General features: G+C 36.5%; 1 protein-coding gene across 1 annotated transcript in view; it reads right to left on the bottom strand.

Annotated features, from left to right (window-relative positions):
• Positions 1–11,252, bottom strand: part of ST18 (ST18 C2H2C-type zinc finger transcription factor) — a 237,748-nt gene extending 226,496 nt beyond the window's left edge. The window contains exon 1 of the mRNA XM_086888301.1: positions 11,121–11,252. The gene's annotated coding sequence lies outside the window, so the exon portion shown is untranslated. The remainder of the gene's footprint in view (positions 1–11,120) is intronic.
• Positions 11,253–17,942: the final 6,690 nt, after the last annotated feature.

The raw sequence follows: 17,942 nt of genomic DNA, 5'->3' as shown, positions 1-17,942 counted from the left end.
CATTGATCATCTACTTGGAAACCAAAAATTACTAAGCAGTGAACATAGGAGATGATGAAGAAAAGAAAGGACGAGTAACAAAAATTAACAATTTTTACAGTCTGGCATTCTACTAAGTTTTAAAATAGTTTCAAGTGGCTGTTATATAGTTTCAAAGCCTAGAGAGTAAAAAGAGATTAGGTAAAATCACAGTGACAGATGGAAATGTCAATGCAGATGATATAATGCCTTAATGTCACTAAATGAACAGCAAGTCTTGATTGAATGAAAACTTTGCAGCAGATGGTGCCTTTATTATTGCAGACAATCCAAAGTGTCACTATATCACAATTTATAATTTTTATTGATCAGTGGAAAATTTAGTAGTCTATTTCTATAAAGGTCATTTTTTTCCTGATGATATCTCTAAATTTCTAGTATCTTTTGCAATATTTATAACTGCTGCCACACAGAGAAACCTTTTCTTCAGCTTGCAGAATTTATTGGAAGTGCTATAGGCCCTTATTTGACTGCCTTAGATTATGAACTGAATATAAAAAGATGGAGTGAAAAACTGACACAAGATAAAAAGGTATCATGTTATCATATCCATAAAGCTATGGATATTTATTTCCTGGGCTCCTTTATGTTGGAAGCACAAGTTTCCTCTACAGATCCAGCCTTTATGCCTTGGAAGCCTAATCCTTGTTGGAACTCATTTAGGGAGGTATTCACAAGAACAAGGTGTGATTTAACAGACTTTGTTTGTTAATCTTCACTCTGGTGAGCAGAGAAAGTGAAAGTCATTCAGAACCTTGTTCAAAAGATGTACTAAACTGAACGAGTTCAGAGTTGTTTGACTAGCTGAGGTGCCAGCCAAATGTGCTCTGAAAAGAGGAAGCAAGATTTGGTCTCACTTCTGGCTTTCTCTGTTTCAGTGCTATAAACCCTTGGAATAGCTCACAAGGTTAGTTTGACCTTCTGTTCCTAAGCATCCAAGGAAAACACTCATAACACACTATTCTACCTAGCCTACTGAAGCTAAAGAGGAACTAAAGAACAAGTGTGAAACCTACTGTAAGTTTTATTCAATTTTCTGTTCCACAGAAACAATTATATGCAGAAATGTGTGAGATTTTTAATTTGCTTGTTTTACCTGCAGTTTTTCAGGAATGTAGCTTAGTTTATTGAAAATAAATTTTGAGCTTTTGGATTTGCCCATTTTTTAATTACTCTTACTAATTTATAGGTGCTTGGAGATGACCTCATTTTTTTGTTCACGCCTCCCAGTTTCATATTCTCTAGTTGATCATGTCACTTTCCAAACTGAGATATCAATCTCCTTAAGAAAAGAAAGAATTAACAGCAAGTAAACCAGTTTATCAACAATTGCCTTTGCTCATGCATTAACAGGAAGAGCCATTTTTAAAAACTTTAACAAAATCCTGTTCACCCCAGTTTTGCAACGCATTCTATTGTTAAAAGGCATGAAGGAAAGAGGAAGGAATTCTGTCCTACCATCCCTGTATAGACTTCCCCAAAAATGTCAGAAATAATTTATAATTTATATGGAAATAGAGCACCAAGTGGTCTGTGAGGGATATTTCCATGTCTCTAGGCTGTTCCATGTGGTTGTAACCTGGGGTATTTTACTGAAAAAGCAGGGCACTACTAATGGCACAGGAGTCCTCTCCTAGTGCAGTACATCACTTTACCAAGTACTCACTTCTAGGAAGGAATACAAAACAAGCAGAAGCTTATGAAGATCTTAATTCTTATCTGATATTGTTCAAATATGAGTTATGACATCACAAAGGAACCCTCAATCCTGGATAAATATTTGCTTGAGCAAATAATTTAGCAAATTTTTTTTTCCGGTATAAGAAACTTTAGCAAGAACATGCACATAAGAATTTCAAAAATACATACCCAAGAGTTACAGTGTAGTTTGAATTTAAAAGTTATTTTCTATGACTGTTCTAGAAAGAATACACTGCTGAAAGAGACTAAGATCCCATCTCACTAACTCTTCTGCAGTTCATTCATTTATTAGTGATGTTACTACCTCATCACAACCCACTCTTTTCTCATCAAACTCAGCAGCAAACATCATAACATTGACTTGCTTGGATACTTAAACTTTGCCAGAAGGGAGAAAAAAACATTGTTAGTAAATTTTGGGAGAAAAAAAGAATTGTTAGGAAATTTAAACTTTTTAATTGATGAAAAAGGAAATGCCAGTGCATGCACTGTACTGACCAGCACTAACCACTTCTATTTTATGAAGCTTACTAATTATAGTGTTACCTTTTAAAATAATCATATAAGTTTGAGGGTTTTTTATTCTGGTTATAATTAATAATGACATTAACAAGAGCTTTTTAAAGAAATTTTAGGCCAAGTTCAAGGAAGCGTAGCAAATTAATGGATCTAAGTTGTATTGATGCTAGATATTAATTAAACTGTTGTGTTTAAAAGGCAGACAGAAGACTTCTGTACTGAACCTAAAAAACTTTTTAACTTCTTCATGGATTAGGGTGATCAGTAATGTTTTTTGTCAAGTAATAATAAAATCTCTATAGTGATCTGCTCTGGCTCCATGTGGAAGTTTCTGTCAGCCTCAAATCCAGGTGCTGAACCCTTGATGGGAGGTTATGTGGCTTATAGGGAAGAGCAGAGACAGGTGTAGCCCCTCTCACATCAGTTAGCTCAGCTAGGATGATGCTGCCCAGCCTTGGGGCTGAAGGGAGGGCTGAACTCTTCCCACAGAGGTGGGAATTGTGCTCTGGCTCAGCACCTGGAAAGCCTGTCCAGGCTGACAGACAGGGACAGGTGAGCAGGCTCTGCAGAGAAAGTGAAGTGTAAGAAGTGAACGCCAGTCTTGTGCTGTAGAAGAGAAACTGACGTATCAAAACAGTAATGGGCAAGTTGAAGAATTAGCCTCATTACAGGGAAGAAAATAATGTTCTGGAATAATCATGAATGAAATCTAAGGAGAAAATTAAAATGAAATGGTTTATTACTAAAAATTATCATTACCTTTTTTTACTAAAAATTTTTACTAAAAATTATTATTACTAAAAATTATCACTGTACTTCTTACTAGTAATTATTGTAATGGTAATTTGGTTGGGAATCCTTGACAACTGAGGACATGCATGATATTATACCACCTAAACACACACTTTACAAAAAGCTCCCAAAAATGAAAAAATACAGTTGAATTCAGCAAGTCCATTATCTAGTTAATATTGCAATTTAGTTACTGCTGTGTGCTATTTTTGATGAAGTTTCAAATGGAAGAACATTCAAAGTTTATCTGAAAAAAATGTTTAAAAATTTTAAAACTGCTATATTTGCTTATCTAAGGATAAAAATCAAAAGAATTTTCAGCTATGGTTCATTTATATATTACCCATGTATGCATTCAAATGTGAGCTTTTGCAACACATTTGCTTTGAACAAGAAATGACTGCAAAAATGCTTTTTTCTTGCAAGGTTTTACACTACCTACAGTCTGAATTTTCTCTTCCTTAGCCACTTACATCTTTAACAGGATGTGTTTCTCCTACACATTATCTGCCAAATGATTTGGCATATTTCTAGACACAGGGAGACCCAAAATCTGCTAGTTAATTTTTGTGGAGTTGGCACCTATGCATGTTTGCCTGTAAAAATATGATTGCTTCCTTCCTTCATTCATTTATTTCCTGAGTTTAATGGTTTTAGTTAAAACATTAATGCAAGTGCCAGAGAAGTTATTGCTTGAAATGAAAACTCTGTGATTCAAAAAATCAAGAGGGAATATATTTTATATGAAAATAAATCCTTCCTTAGCTTTAAATATATGTATTCCTATCCCAATAGTTTACAAAATAATTTGGTTTTTTTTAGAAAATAAAATGCAGTGTGCTGGTGAGATTATTGTATAAAAGACACCTGTACCAACCGAAATAAAACCCTTGTCTCATAGAAAACAGATGAACAAAGCTTGACTTCTTTTAGTGCTGTGAATTTGCAGTCACAGTGTGGCAAAACAATGCAAAGTTCCTGAAGACCTGTACTCACAGGATCAGAGGCAGACATGGGTGAAGTAGGTTCTGCCTGGGTAGAAGGGGATTTACTTCTCATGGTGATACCAAGAAGAGGATAGTTCTGATGGCAGGTGATGATAGAAGATGATTTCTGCAGTCTAGCTCCTGCCTATGCATGTGGAGGTGGAAAGGAGCAGGATCCAACTGATCAAATATGAGCCCAATTCTGCCTGTTTTTCAAGAAGGGTAAGCCCAGCACAAATCCTTTGGCCCTCTACCTCTCTAGCTGCAACCTGGAAGAGTTGTGGGGTCAACTAAGAGAAAATGTCTGGGGTAGTAGTTAAAAATGTAGCCCACAGTTAAAGAAAATGAAAGCTTGTAGTGTTGTCTGGGAAAGAAAAATTCTCTCAATTTAATTCCTCTGGTTGTAAATGGAATTTTGTCTTCTTTTTTTATTCATTTAGTGCTTGATGAAGTCAAGAACAGTTTTTGATTTATTGTTAGCAAATAAACAGTAGAATAGAATAGAATAGAATAGAATAGAATAGAATAGAATAGAATAGAATAGAATAGAATAGAATAGAATAGAATAAACAGTCACTTTGTATTTATTCAACGATCACCTCATTTTCCCAACTGAAAATATCCATGGTACAAAAATTATAGTTGATATCTCAAATCAAAGGAGTAATACTTCTCTTAAAACCATGTTCACAACATGTCAGAATATTTAAATTACTGTTCTGTCTGTATCTGCCATTTCTTTACAAGTTTCATGGTGTTCTGATGTCAGATTATTTTGAATGAGAGATGCCAGTGTAAATCTTTTCATCTTTTACCCTAGTAATTTATTAGTTACTGGTAAATTCTGCTGTCTGACATAGGCAATCTCACAGATGTATGATATAGGTCTCTTTTTCATCTGGGTTACACGAACTAGGCCTCTCTTTGGTACTGAAATGCACATATTCCCTGATCTATGGGAGTATTTTATGGATGTTTTCCATTATTCACCAAATGTCCTATTATTTTTGCACCTTTTTTTTACAGGATCAAGATTTTAGACCTCACTCCATGTGATGCCTTTTTTTTTTTTCCTTTTTGCCCCACTTCCATAAGTTCCAACTCTTAAGGAGAACATGCATGAAAAGAAACTGACTTCCTCATGGGTCATGACCTTTCATGCATAATATAAATTCACATATTATGATTATAGTGTAGCTATAGTCATTCAGAAGTACTGCAGAGAGCTATTTGACATTATTGTATACAGAGTGAGGGCAAAGGGAGTTGAGCTACAAAGAGAACCAACTGTTTTTATTAATGCACAATTTCATAACTAATCGTTTTGTTGAAGCATAACATACATCTTGGGAAGTGATATATTTGTGTTAGACATTTGTAAATCTAACTAAGCATAAACACTTCGCTTCAAAGCATTCCTGTGAGGGAATGATCGTATTTTAACAATATGCCCCAAAAGGCATGTCTTGTTGTTCGAAACAGTTATACCTGAGGGAAGAAGTGTATTCTGAGGTATACTCCTGCTAGCTAAAAATCATGAGATAGGGTAAACGCAGTCTAGTGATTAATACTTTGGGGGGGATCTGAATTTTGTTATTAAGCAGCACAAAAAACTTGTTTTGCACCTAAAACAGGAAAATACCCCAAAATTTCAACTTTTGCAGTCTCACTAGATACTTAAGCTGACAACAGCAGCTTCAAGACCAAGATGCATCATCTTGTGCATTATCCAAGCTCATTATAAATGTTGGCTACACATAGAGCCCATGGGAAAAGGAGAAAGTCATGACCTTGGATGTTTTTTGAGTCATCCTACTCTGAAGGTAAGAAATGTTACCTACTCATTTTGGTGAAGCATGCACACTGGATTATTTAGTACGGCTCATCTGACAGGCAGAAATGTAACAATCCTCACATTTACTAGAGGTACTAAACTGGGCTGTTACATATAGTCCATAACATGCAGCATTCTTGTTTAGAAGCTAGCTTTACACTTCCATCAGTTTCAGTAACCATTTGTTAATAATACTAATCATCTGTCTTGGAGGATATGCTGGATGTGTGGAAGTGCAGGAAGAATGGCTGTTGGCATCTCTACCACAGCTGGGCGCAGAAGTTTGACTAAAGCTGTGTTGGTGTGCCCCGCTTTCGTAATGAGCCTGGTGTGCAGAAAGGATCACACTTGTGCAATTGCTTTGCACACTGAGGTGTGCCTTCAGTTTGCTCTGGAATTTTCCATGTTGCATTGGTCTGTAGGAATACAGGCAAACGCCTTAAAATAGGTTGATTCATGAATTTCTGCTTCAACTTTCTGTATTGTGTGATAATCTGGAGATTATCACATAGATATGTTTCAAAGTGATGAAAGAGAGTGAGAAAGGGATTTTTTGAATACTTGGTAGAAACTGGAGAACAGGACAGAAGGATAAAGCACTGCAGTTAAGAATTAGTGATACTAGAAAGCAGTCCATTACTTAGAAGTGCAAGTCAAAGAACTGTCATTTGAACACATCACCATGTGGATAAAGGATCCTTTCCAAAGGCAATTGACACTATCAATGGTTGTTCGTCCCCACCACTCAGAGATGCTCTCTCTATCCTGGTCTTTTTTCAGTCACCTTCTAACCATGGGATTTCTAAAGCTGCTGAGTAATGAAAATGTAATGTGAATGTACGAGCAGGATCTTGCTCTCCTGCTCCCAGCCCATGAGAAACCATCATCCATATTTGTAGTATTAATAATATCCAGAAGATGGATTAAAGGTATTATAATTTCTATTATATAAGGCTTACATGTCAAACATTAAAATAAAAGTATTCTGTACAATAATCGCAATGTCACTGGAATAAATTAAAACATGACATTTACAATATGGAGAACAATTGAAGCCACAAGGTGACAGTAATATCTCTCAAGGAAACTGTTACTTCTGAATTTACAGTGTTCTTGCATATTTACAGTCTGGAAATAAAAATCTGCTCATTCTTAATTCTAATTTTTTCACATTCTCGTTACCTTCATCACTGCTGTCCACTGTGGCAGATACAAAATTTTGATTACCATAAACTTTAATACAAACCTAAGTCCATTTATCCCTACTATTTTCACCTTTATGAGCTGTATTGATTCTACCTTTCAATTACTGACAGATATGCTGTAGGCCAGCAATACAAAATACTACTTTCACAGCAGGTTTTGCTGAGAAGTACCAAAACACCTTGACAATTTTTCAAAAATGTCTCAGTATTATAAAATCTCTTATAAGGCCTACAGGTGTTAGAATGCATGTCTAAGTTTGATAATGTGCTTATGGTTTATTCATACAAATATCTCAAAAAACTCAGAACTGGCATCAACAAATAAACCTTTATAGAATTAATTATTTCTCATTTCAGTGATTACTCTGTCTGGAGGATGACTGTTGGTCTTTACTGATGGCTGCAGAGAGTCTGAATTTTGATTTCCCCCACTTTCCATTAGTGATCAGGTTCTAATTCTGTTTTGAGGAGACCAGCTGTGGTTGGAAATTCCATTTCATGAAGGGGATGTGCTGAAAACAGGCCCACCAAGTGAACATTATGGTACCTCTCATGACACGTGGCTACATTTTCAGACAGAACATAAACTGACCATGTAAAAATCTCTCACTGGCAAATACATACAGTTCCATCAGTCACTGGATGTTGCAGCTTAAATGAAGGTATGGTCCTTGCTTCACAAACTAAGTTACGGACAACCTGATTTTATTTTAAAAAGAAGAGTCATGGAATGGTCTTCAGAATTAACTGCAGCCTCTGTAACATCTGCAAAAACATGCAAGCCATGTTTTGTTCAACTACTCTTTTACAGGTTCCATGTAAATCAGCTGCTGGCCATCAGGGTTTGGGGTGGTCCATTTAGGCTGTCTTTATCTGCCTAATCTATCCATTGTACAATCAAGCTAACAAAAACATATCTGGTCAGCAGCAGTCAGCATGGAGAGGCAGCAAGTGGCACTCAACCATGGCTTAGCTCTGACTCCCTCCAAGAATGTATCAGAATTCTCTAAATAAAATTCTACAAAAATATTGTGCAGTTGAAGGGTCAATAGTTGGTGGATTAGCACTTAATTCCCTGGAATAAGGATATAGGAATGAGCTCATTAACAACAATATTTATTCCTGGAACGGGGTATAGAGACAGCTACTCTCCTGCTGCTCAGTTTTGCTTCCCTCCTGCAGTAATTCCCCAAACCCATACATTCAATTTCCTTAGACCGTGGTGTCATCTGGCAGGAGCTGCACCTTTAGCAGCTGTTGCTGGACGTGCCACACATGGATCCAGCCAGCACTCTGGAGCCTTGTGCCCTCTCCAAGCTCCAGTTTTGTTGCTGGGATAATTCATATTCCCCAGGTATTTGTTGCTTCTCTCCATCCATCTCCCAACCCTCCTCTGCTGCATACAGTGTGCTGCTGGAAGGCATTTTGTGAGCTCTTTGTACTCTCTTCAGACAAAATCATCCAGATTAATGTTACTTTCCTCATCAAATTGAGCTGACCTTAGTGATTTTCTCAACATAACTCCTTAAAAGTTCTTCAAAGACTTGGGAACACAGTGTACTCCACCTAGCACACAGATTAGAAAAATGAACACCTTTAAGACTAAAATTTATGTTTAAATTATTTTATGATTTTATATTCTCTTTAAAGTGATAATTGAAAATGAGCTAAAACTTGATTATATGGTCAAATGTTAAATTTCAGACTGACAAACATTTTTATATCAGAAACCTAAATAATTCCTCAACATTGGAAAGAGTCTATTGGCTTCCAGCATTAACATTTCTTCTATTGGATCTTCAGAATTTTGTCTTTATTTTTTTGTAAGACCAACTGTGAGACAGTTTATTTTCTGATGATAACAAAATATAATTCACCAATTTTGAATTTAAGAACCACTAACATTCTTTTTTTTTTTTTCAAAATGAAAACTGTATTTCAGCAATTAATCTAAAATTAAGACCTTTTATTCTTGGAGCAGCTGCATTTATTTTTCTACAAACTGTTCTAATGATTTGGCAAATAGAGGCTGGGAAGGGCATTCCCACCAAGAGCTCATACAATTCAAAACCTCATGACTAAATTTCTTTAGATGTCATTTGTAGTTTCAGTTTGTAATATTCTTACATACAGTTTGTCATCTTTTTACATACAAGCATCATTTCTGCATCCTCTCCCTTGAGGAGAGGTTTTTTATAACATCTTCATAAATGTGAAAGAAATAAAGAGACATTATCCTGCAGTAATTTTTGGTTCCCTCTCTGCTGACACAGACCAGTTATACCATGAAGAAAAAGATCCCAAGCTTAATTCTCCTTGGCTTTGTGTGTGGATGAGGAAAATTACCTATTAAGAAGAGTATTTTTTACCTCTCAGAAGTCACATGGAGGCAGTTGATTGCAATACATTTCAGATATGTGGGTTAAAGACCTTGTTTTGAGATATAACTTCATTTTATGCTACCAGGTGGAAGGGTTGAATAACTGAGTAAGATTTGAACTCGGGAAATGCTGAATTAAGGAGTTAAACATGTAGATAAGTCAGCTCTGGTTTTAAACAGAGACCCTAGAATCAGAGAACTATATGGCCTATATATAAAAAAAATAAAAAATAAAAAAAAAAAATTGTGACTTCAATGAAAAATTAGGTTAGAGAGAAGAAATCTCTCCCATTTGAGAATTACATGTATTTTAACAGTAAAATATTGTATGTGTTTAGAAAATACATCAAGACACAAAATTCAAGAGGTTTTAAAACCTTAAAAAGAACATAAGATCCAATTGAGGATGCAATTTTTGTGGAATTAACAGCATTGGATACAGAGCTGGATATGACTGAGAAACAAAAACACTTGCCAAGTAGATCTGATGAGCCTAATTGTCTGAACCGGGGATATAGAAATAAATACACAAAATTTCATACACTAATAATCAAAATGAAAGCAGGTATATTTGCAATGCAATTAAAATATAGAAAATCTCAAAACACCACAAAATATCAGAAAACTCATAAAAATCAAAAGACTTCAAAAACCAGCAACAATTTCCCAGTTTCAAGAAAATGTGACAATAAAATTATTCTTTTGGAGGTGCTCTTCACAGGAACAGGAAAAAGATTTCTCCTCCCATCCTAACCTTGAAAAAATCGCTTTGCTTTCCTTTAAATTAACAGTCCATTTGACTAAGGGAGATCCTTCCCTATACAACACTGGCACAGTCAATTCAAGAGCTGAAAGGCAGATTTTAACAACTTGGTGGCGAACAAGACTTTGGGTTGTTTGGTCTCCCAGATCTGAGTTGCCAGTCGTTCAGGAGTAATCAATGCACCCTACCTATGTTTGGACTGCTGCTCTAGGAATGGCACTATTTGTTGTCAGGTCACCAAAACAACTTTAGTATTGACTGATATGTAGGATAAGAGAGCTAAGCTCTGCTGAAGATTGGACTGTAATGTGATTCTTGTCATGGAAACAATTATAAATTAAAAACATGAGACAAGGAAACAAAATTGCAGACTATCGGTTCACAGCTGTTTGAAGATCATCATCATTTTGGCTAAAAGTGAGTCTGGCCATCTAACCTTTTCTCTCATGACACAAAAAGCTCTGAGAGTGATGGATTGGCATTTAAGAAAACAAAGAGAAACACACAAGGAAGTTTAGTCTGCTGGAGTCTGATGGGAGTTTTTCTGCTGGCCAATAACTGTCCATTTCTGAGAACTGACAACAGTTTTGACCATTGAAAAGTGAGATCAATCTGTGAAGACCACCTTAAGACCTAAGCCTGAGAATATCTTGGTCTCTTTTTGTTTCCTGGCTGTGAAAGGTGACAGAGCTCTAGCTGGCTTCCCGTCTCCTGGCCAGGCCATGCGGCCCGGGCAGGGGCTGGGCTGGGCCTGCCGCGGCTCCCGGCCGGGAGATGGGGCCTGCAGTGGGGGCTTGCCCCGGGCTCTGGCCGGGCCAGGCCGCTCCCTGGCTTGGCTGCAGGTTTTGCTGTGACTGAATTCACCAGAGACTGACGAGTAAAGAAAGAAAAAGCTCTTGACCTGCGGCAGGCTGAGACAGTGACCACACTCTCCAGAGCAGCCATGAAGAATCTTCCATCGCAGATAACTCCAGCCAGCGCTCCGGCAGAGATCATAGAACCATCTACAAAGCCTGGGCAAGATTTTAACCCTTTCATTACCCAGATGAGACTTGCAGATTAATCCTTTTTTTCCAGAGAGAGAGAGGAAGAGAGAGTGATCAACAGGTAAAGAGACAACATAAACTATCAAAGACAGTGAAGAAAGGAATTAAGCTTCAGATGGGGAGAGAAATAAGGAGATACTTTAATAAGCTGAAATATTCTTTTGCTAAAACTATAGAGATGGACAACAGTGTTCTGAAAAACTCCTTTAATTCATGAAAGAGTATTTTGAGGGGAATAGAGTATTTTCAAAGTGTAGATTTAAGCAAATAGTGAAGTAGTTGTGATCTTATGTGATGCTGGAACAGAAATGGAGAAGTGAGAGTTGTTGGAAATTCGTGGCCTTAAGAAGCGAAGAAAAAACTTCTGTTTCCAGAGATGCTCACAGAGACAAATGAAGAAAACTTTTGTCTTTACATAACTCATCCTTAAAATGACATCCCTAGACTCATGACCCATAACACACCTCAGAGTGATGTGAAATGAGAGAACTGATGACAGAGTTTTCTGGGCAGCTGGCATCAGAGAAATAGAAAACCATAAGAGTTTTCTTGTGAAAAACTCCATAAATTAGCAGAAAATAGCTTCTTTTTCTCTACAAAGACTGATGAAGAGACTATAGCAAAGTGGCGACTGTTTTAACCACCAAAGTTTTTTTGTCTCTATGTTGTCATGTGAACGAGAGAATGTTTGGGTAGTGGAGAAAAAGGAGTTCTGGGAGTTTTATTCTGGTGTTCTTATTCTTGTAGTTTTGTTAATAAACTTTCTTTGTTCCTTTTAAGTTTTAAGCCTGTTTTGCTCTTGTTCTAATCCATATCTCACAGCAAGAAATAAGTAAGTTTTCTAGTGATTTTTTAGCTAATGCTTTAAAACCGTGACAGTTGCCTGTTTCCTCTGCTTGGTATTAAAAGATGGATTTTCCTCTCCTTGGTGTGCAACACATATGAGGGATAGACAGCTGTGCTTTTCTAGTCTTCAAATCTGCTTCCGCTCCCCAATGTGCCTAATATTCCTACTGTGCTATCTTAACTTAGATAATTTCTTCCAGCTTGCCTTCTGCCACCATAATCAATTAATGAAGAACCACGAGTTGGACTATGTGACCCCAAAGGTCCCTTCCAACTTAAGATACTCTGAAAACATCAATAAATTTCACACCTTGTTAAAAAAGTGCTTATTAAATTCTATTAAATTTTAAAATATGGGGAAAAATGACATAGTCATTTACAAGTCATTGTATTACTTCCATAACACAGAAGTAGTTGAAACTAAAATTCTGAATATGACAACTCTGGTAACATTTTGTTTGAATGGTACCGTACCCACCAAGGGCTGGCTTATTTCATTCATGCACATTTGGACACAGATTGTCCAAAATTTTACCTATGTGTCCTCTCCAGTTTATTTTCCCAAGGACACAGAAATTCAAAGGTGAATCATAACTGAATCAAACCAGCTTACTCTTCCATCCATAAGAAGATGTAACTACATATTTCCTTTTTAGACGGAATTTGCAACCAAGCTACATTTGACCCTTTGACAAAAGTTTTTCAAAGTATGAAGCACAGTGCTCTTTTCCTCCTAGAACACAGTAGTCCTGCCTCTCCTGCATAAAAATTGTGCAGACAAACTGTAGGCTCATAAAAAAAGGTTGTCCAAAATCTTATGCAGCTTCATGCTTTGAGAAAATAATAATAGTAAAAAGAAATTCTACTCTATAGCAAATATATAAATATATATATCAAATTTCCCTGTCATTAAAAATGCATTTATTAACACTTTATTCTTTCTAAATCTGAATATCCATCTAAACTTTCATTTCATAGTATGACTGTATGATCTGGGACTACTGAGCCAGTCTTACCTGTATGCACATCCATTTTCCCTGAACCATATCCTCAACTTTTTATATGAGTCAGATATAAACTGCAACACTGAAACATGGGATGTTCATATCCCAGGTCAAGGACACACAGCTCAAGCTTATGTGAATAAACGTGAAGTCTTTTTTTCTATGGGTGATTTAGTGCCAATTGTGTTACTGAGGGCTACAGATATCAAGCTTGAACCAAATAGTTTTTATTTTTCCTCTGCCATCAACTTGCCAGACAGAGTTCATTACAGCTCTTGCCTTACAAGGAGTTTAAAGTGTTTTGGGGCTTCCAGGAACTAAAAAGTTTTTAAAAAAACATTTTATTGGAATGCATTGGCTGTATCTATGATCCTTCAAGGGCAGACAGCCAACAGGCACTATAAAAGAAAATAAAAAGCCACCAAGCACTATAAAAAAAAATTAAAAACTCACTTTCTTCTAACCAGGATTCTTCAAGTTCTTACAGATACCCTGCTTTTACAGATGCTTAACTCCCAATACCTTGTACAAACTTTGTAAGGTGGTTTTGCAGAGTCATATCTGCTTAGCATAAATAGATGATTGTCTCATGTCTAAAAAGCTGTAAATACAGGTCACAGAAGAAAAGGACTGCATGGATTTATGCCAGTGGCAAAAGAATTTTGAATCAAGCAGCATAACAAGAAACTATATACTTTTTTGTTTTAATAACATTTCCCCTTCCTTCAGATGTTAAGTGTGTAGCTAGAGACAGATAAATCATTTTGCCTGAGATACTCCACTTTTCAATAATACCTTAGGTATGTGATCAAATAGCACTTGAGAGCATTCTTGCATGTAAATTATGGTTCAATTTTTTCTTTTTCAACACTGAAACAAATGGATATATTTCTTTTCCTCCAACTACCTTCAGTGTTCACTGTTCTATTTAGGTCCAATCTGCTGCATGTTTCAAAGCTGCATTTGAAACTTGTGAATTAGCCACACTACCATGTGAAGGACAGTTTCCTGATGGTGGGAAAGAGTCTAAAAGAATGACAGCTCCCAAGGTTTAAGTGGTGCTGCAGGGTGTTAAGCTCCATAGGAGATTTTGAGCATGTCAGAAGTGTCAGGTACTTTATATTCATGGACAATTTCACAAAGGAGTTGATGGTGCTGTCTTTACATTATTAAAGGCGAAAGGAATGACATGGTTTCCAAGTTTAATGACTTCAAAGAACTGGGCCTGTCACGTGGGCTGTTACAGAGCTACTTGTATTGAACTATTTTAAGGCAAACATTCTTGTCAGTATTTGCTATTAAATTGTTTAAGAAAGGCCACATTGAGCTTTTAGTCAAGCCCTGTAATGTTCTCAAAACACTGAAAATTTGCATGAAAGCCTCGCGGCAATGTGCTAAGTTGACATAAGTTAAAACATCTGTTGCAGGATTTATCCCTGGGAAATTAACTAGACTTGGCATAAAGGAAAGGAACAGATTTACCACTCAGCTATAGAAACCTGTTGCAGGGAAATAACTGCTGAACTTTTCTTCTTCCTAATTCTTTTCCTAATATCATAGACTATTCTTTTATTTCATTAAAATGAAAAAAGTGCTGGGTATCCTGTAAATCAACACAGAAAATCACAAGTGTGTTTCTAGCATCTTTATTTTTTAAATTCCTGTTAACAACTCTGCCATATCATGTGAAGAAATGTGCAGTCTGTTAAAACCACAAAGTGTCCCAGGTTGAGGTTTATTCATTATATCTAAGTGAAGCTCTCCCACTTAGTGTGAAATACCTAAGATCCCCCACCAGCAACCCTGGATGTTGCATCATTGAATGAGCTTAGTTTTCCTCTGTGCAGTCAGCCCACCTCTAAATGGACCTGGTTCAAGCAAAAGAGCTGGGAAACCCTGTCCACATTACAAATTTGCCTTCTAATTTGGCAACGAGGAGTATGAATTTGGCAAAGACTATTAAACATCTCAAGAAATTGAAGGATTTCAGACTGGACATTAGATCAATCAGAGGTGACCTAAGAGGATGTATTTTTCTCCCCTGCTGTGCTTTCTTGTGGGATAGCATTATATGCTTATCTAACAGAATGCCTCTCTTCTGCACGGGGTCCAGAGAAACACAAATCTACCCAACACATTTCCTGAAGACATCTGAGAGTTCCTCTGCTAGCGTTCTGAGCTCACAGACACAGGCCAGCTGTGGTCTGGAAGCTATAGATCCAATTTAGCGTGGCTTTGTGCCCAAACTAAGACATCTTGCCTCAGCAGAGCTGTGTTAATGCCTGGATGACTTCTGGACCGCAAGGGGCAAGCATGGCCCGTTGCAGGATGGGCAGGACAAGAGCACTTGCCTGTGTGAGACATTCCTCACTCACAAGTCCCTTGGCTATTCGGGCTAAAGGAGCTCACCAGTTCTGTCAAGAGTGCTGTACATGCCGAGAAAAGGCACCCCTAGGAATTTTCTGCTGCAAGCTCTAGCACCTTGAGAAATTTAATCTTCCCCAGGAAAGGATTTGGGTGCCAGGTAAGTGCTTAGGGACAAGAGAATATTTGTCCATCTCATCCATAGTCTTGTGAAGCAGCTGAATAACCTTATATTAAAGGCATATTAATTAATGCATTATGACCTTGAATAGGATTTAGACTAAATATTAGAACTATTTCTACAGTGTATAAGCTTGCTTGTTCTGCTCAGCCTAATTAGGATATTAACGATGCAAATTTAGAGAATATGTCTGATTTTTAGACAAAACAAAATCTATTGTTTCCACACAATATGTACAGTTGCTGCATACAAGACTGTGTATGGTAGAAATTATTTTGCTTTTCAGAATCTTCCCAGAAAAGACAAACTAACAATTCCTGCACTCTCTAAATGATTCTGAGTACAAAGTCAGTTGTAGGAGTGTGGGGAGTGAGTTTTATTTGCCTTTAATTAAAAAAAAAAAATAATTAAGCCAAAACAGTTACATAACCAAAATTAAATATAGATATAATTTTTTTAAAAAATTAATTGCGGGGGGGGGGGGGTGCTGAAAATTCTACTGAGTATTTTAGATTTTAATTACAAATTTCAAGCCCAAATTTTTCAGTGACCAGATCAAGCAGTAATTCAAGTCACAATTTAGGTGGATGAACAAAATGAAGAACAAAGCCTATAGAAATTTGAATGATGGTGTAATTACTTAGTACCACAGAAACGTAGAATATGCTGAGTCAGAAGGGATACATCAGATCCATTAAGTCCAACTTCTGACCCTTCACAGGACACCTCAAGAATTACACCACAAGTATTTCATATAGGCTTTGGATTATTGCCACAATGTCGTTTGCCTTGGAGGTATGTTCCACCCCTGACATATATTCTATGACTGGGTCAAAGACCCTCACATATTAAATTATATTAAACAGATAAGAATGAAATAAATTGCAAAAGTGTATTATTTCATTAGGGGCAATACTGTAGTTTGACTGAAATTTGGAGGGGTATCACAAAATCTCATGTCTAAGTACACAGAATTTTCTAAACTGTGCACATGCCCTTCTAAATTGTGGGCTTGAGGGAAAAAAGATATTAATTGCTAATATACCATGATTGATATGTTAGCTATTGCTGTCATTATCGATTTGCTATTTTGAATAACCTTTAAGGATGAAAAGAACTGCAAAGAATTCAGACATTTGATAATTCATATCAATGGATTCCACTTCCTGATGTGCCAGTCAGGTTTGTAAGAAGAATCATGCTTATTTACAACTACAGAAACCACTATATCTCAATATTTAAGAGATTGCTCCAAATACATCAATAAAATTGCTGAAATAAATATAAAAAAACTTGTTAGAATTTGCCAGTTTCTTTTAAGTTACAGCTGTAAGTTTGGTGAAATATTGTTTGAAAAACAAAATCCATAGGAATTCTTCTACTCATTCTATCACTGGAAACAAAAATTCATATAATCCATCTGAAACATCTTTTTAAACCATCTAAACCTTTTTAAGCTATCTCAAAATCTTTTTAAAGATTGTTGCTTTCATTTTTCCTCATACATGGAAGTACATGAGTATTTTGCTACTCCAATCAAAGTCTTGAAAACACACTAAAGTCAGGAAACTTTAGATGAGTGTGTAATTAGTTTAACTAAAGCTTTATCACTGCTTTTGTTTGACTCTCCATCACTCATCTCATCTCAACTGAGGTATTAATTCTTGTTTGATTATAATAATCCTTAGCTACAGGTGTGCTGAAGTGATACAAACACATTATTCTTTAACTGCTACCAGCCCTCTAACCAACTGGTGGCCTTCCAGCAGGATGTACTCAAGCACAGTACAATACCTTAATTTCCACTGGCATTTTGCTGTGGCTGCACTACTGTCATACTCCTCTCATCCCAGTGGTTAAATGCTTGGAGCATGGGTTGTTTTATTCTAGCCAGTAAGCTTAATAAAATATAAATATTTATGGATGCAAATGCAATTCCAACATTTTATCAAGCTGGCCAAAATCTACTCACATATCTGGTTCCAGGGATTTGACTACTGAACTTGGCAACAGGAAAATGATTGAGTTGATCAGCAGTCTAAGAAGGTAAATATGACAGTGAGTTTGCAGGAGATCAGTAGTAGTGACTTGCAAGTGAAAATACACTGCTGCTCAGATTCAGAAACATAACCCTACATGAGGTGTCTTAGAGAATAAAACAGATTACTGAGAAATTAGTATTTTACTGAGCACTTTCCTACCGAACCACAGAAAGCATGTCTCTCTTACTGTTCCATATATTTTCATACTATCATGACCTTAAAAGGATAAACGTTGTAAGA

Source organism: Cyanistes caeruleus, chromosome 1 (assembly GCF_971803275.1).
Source record: "Cyanistes caeruleus chromosome 1, bCyaCae1.hap1.1, whole genome shotgun sequence".
NCBI classification, from domain to species: Eukaryota; Metazoa; Chordata; class Aves; order Passeriformes; family Paridae; genus Cyanistes; species Cyanistes caeruleus.
Note: the sequence above shows the minus strand (reverse complement) of the source record. Positions and strands in the feature narration are given on the sequence as shown.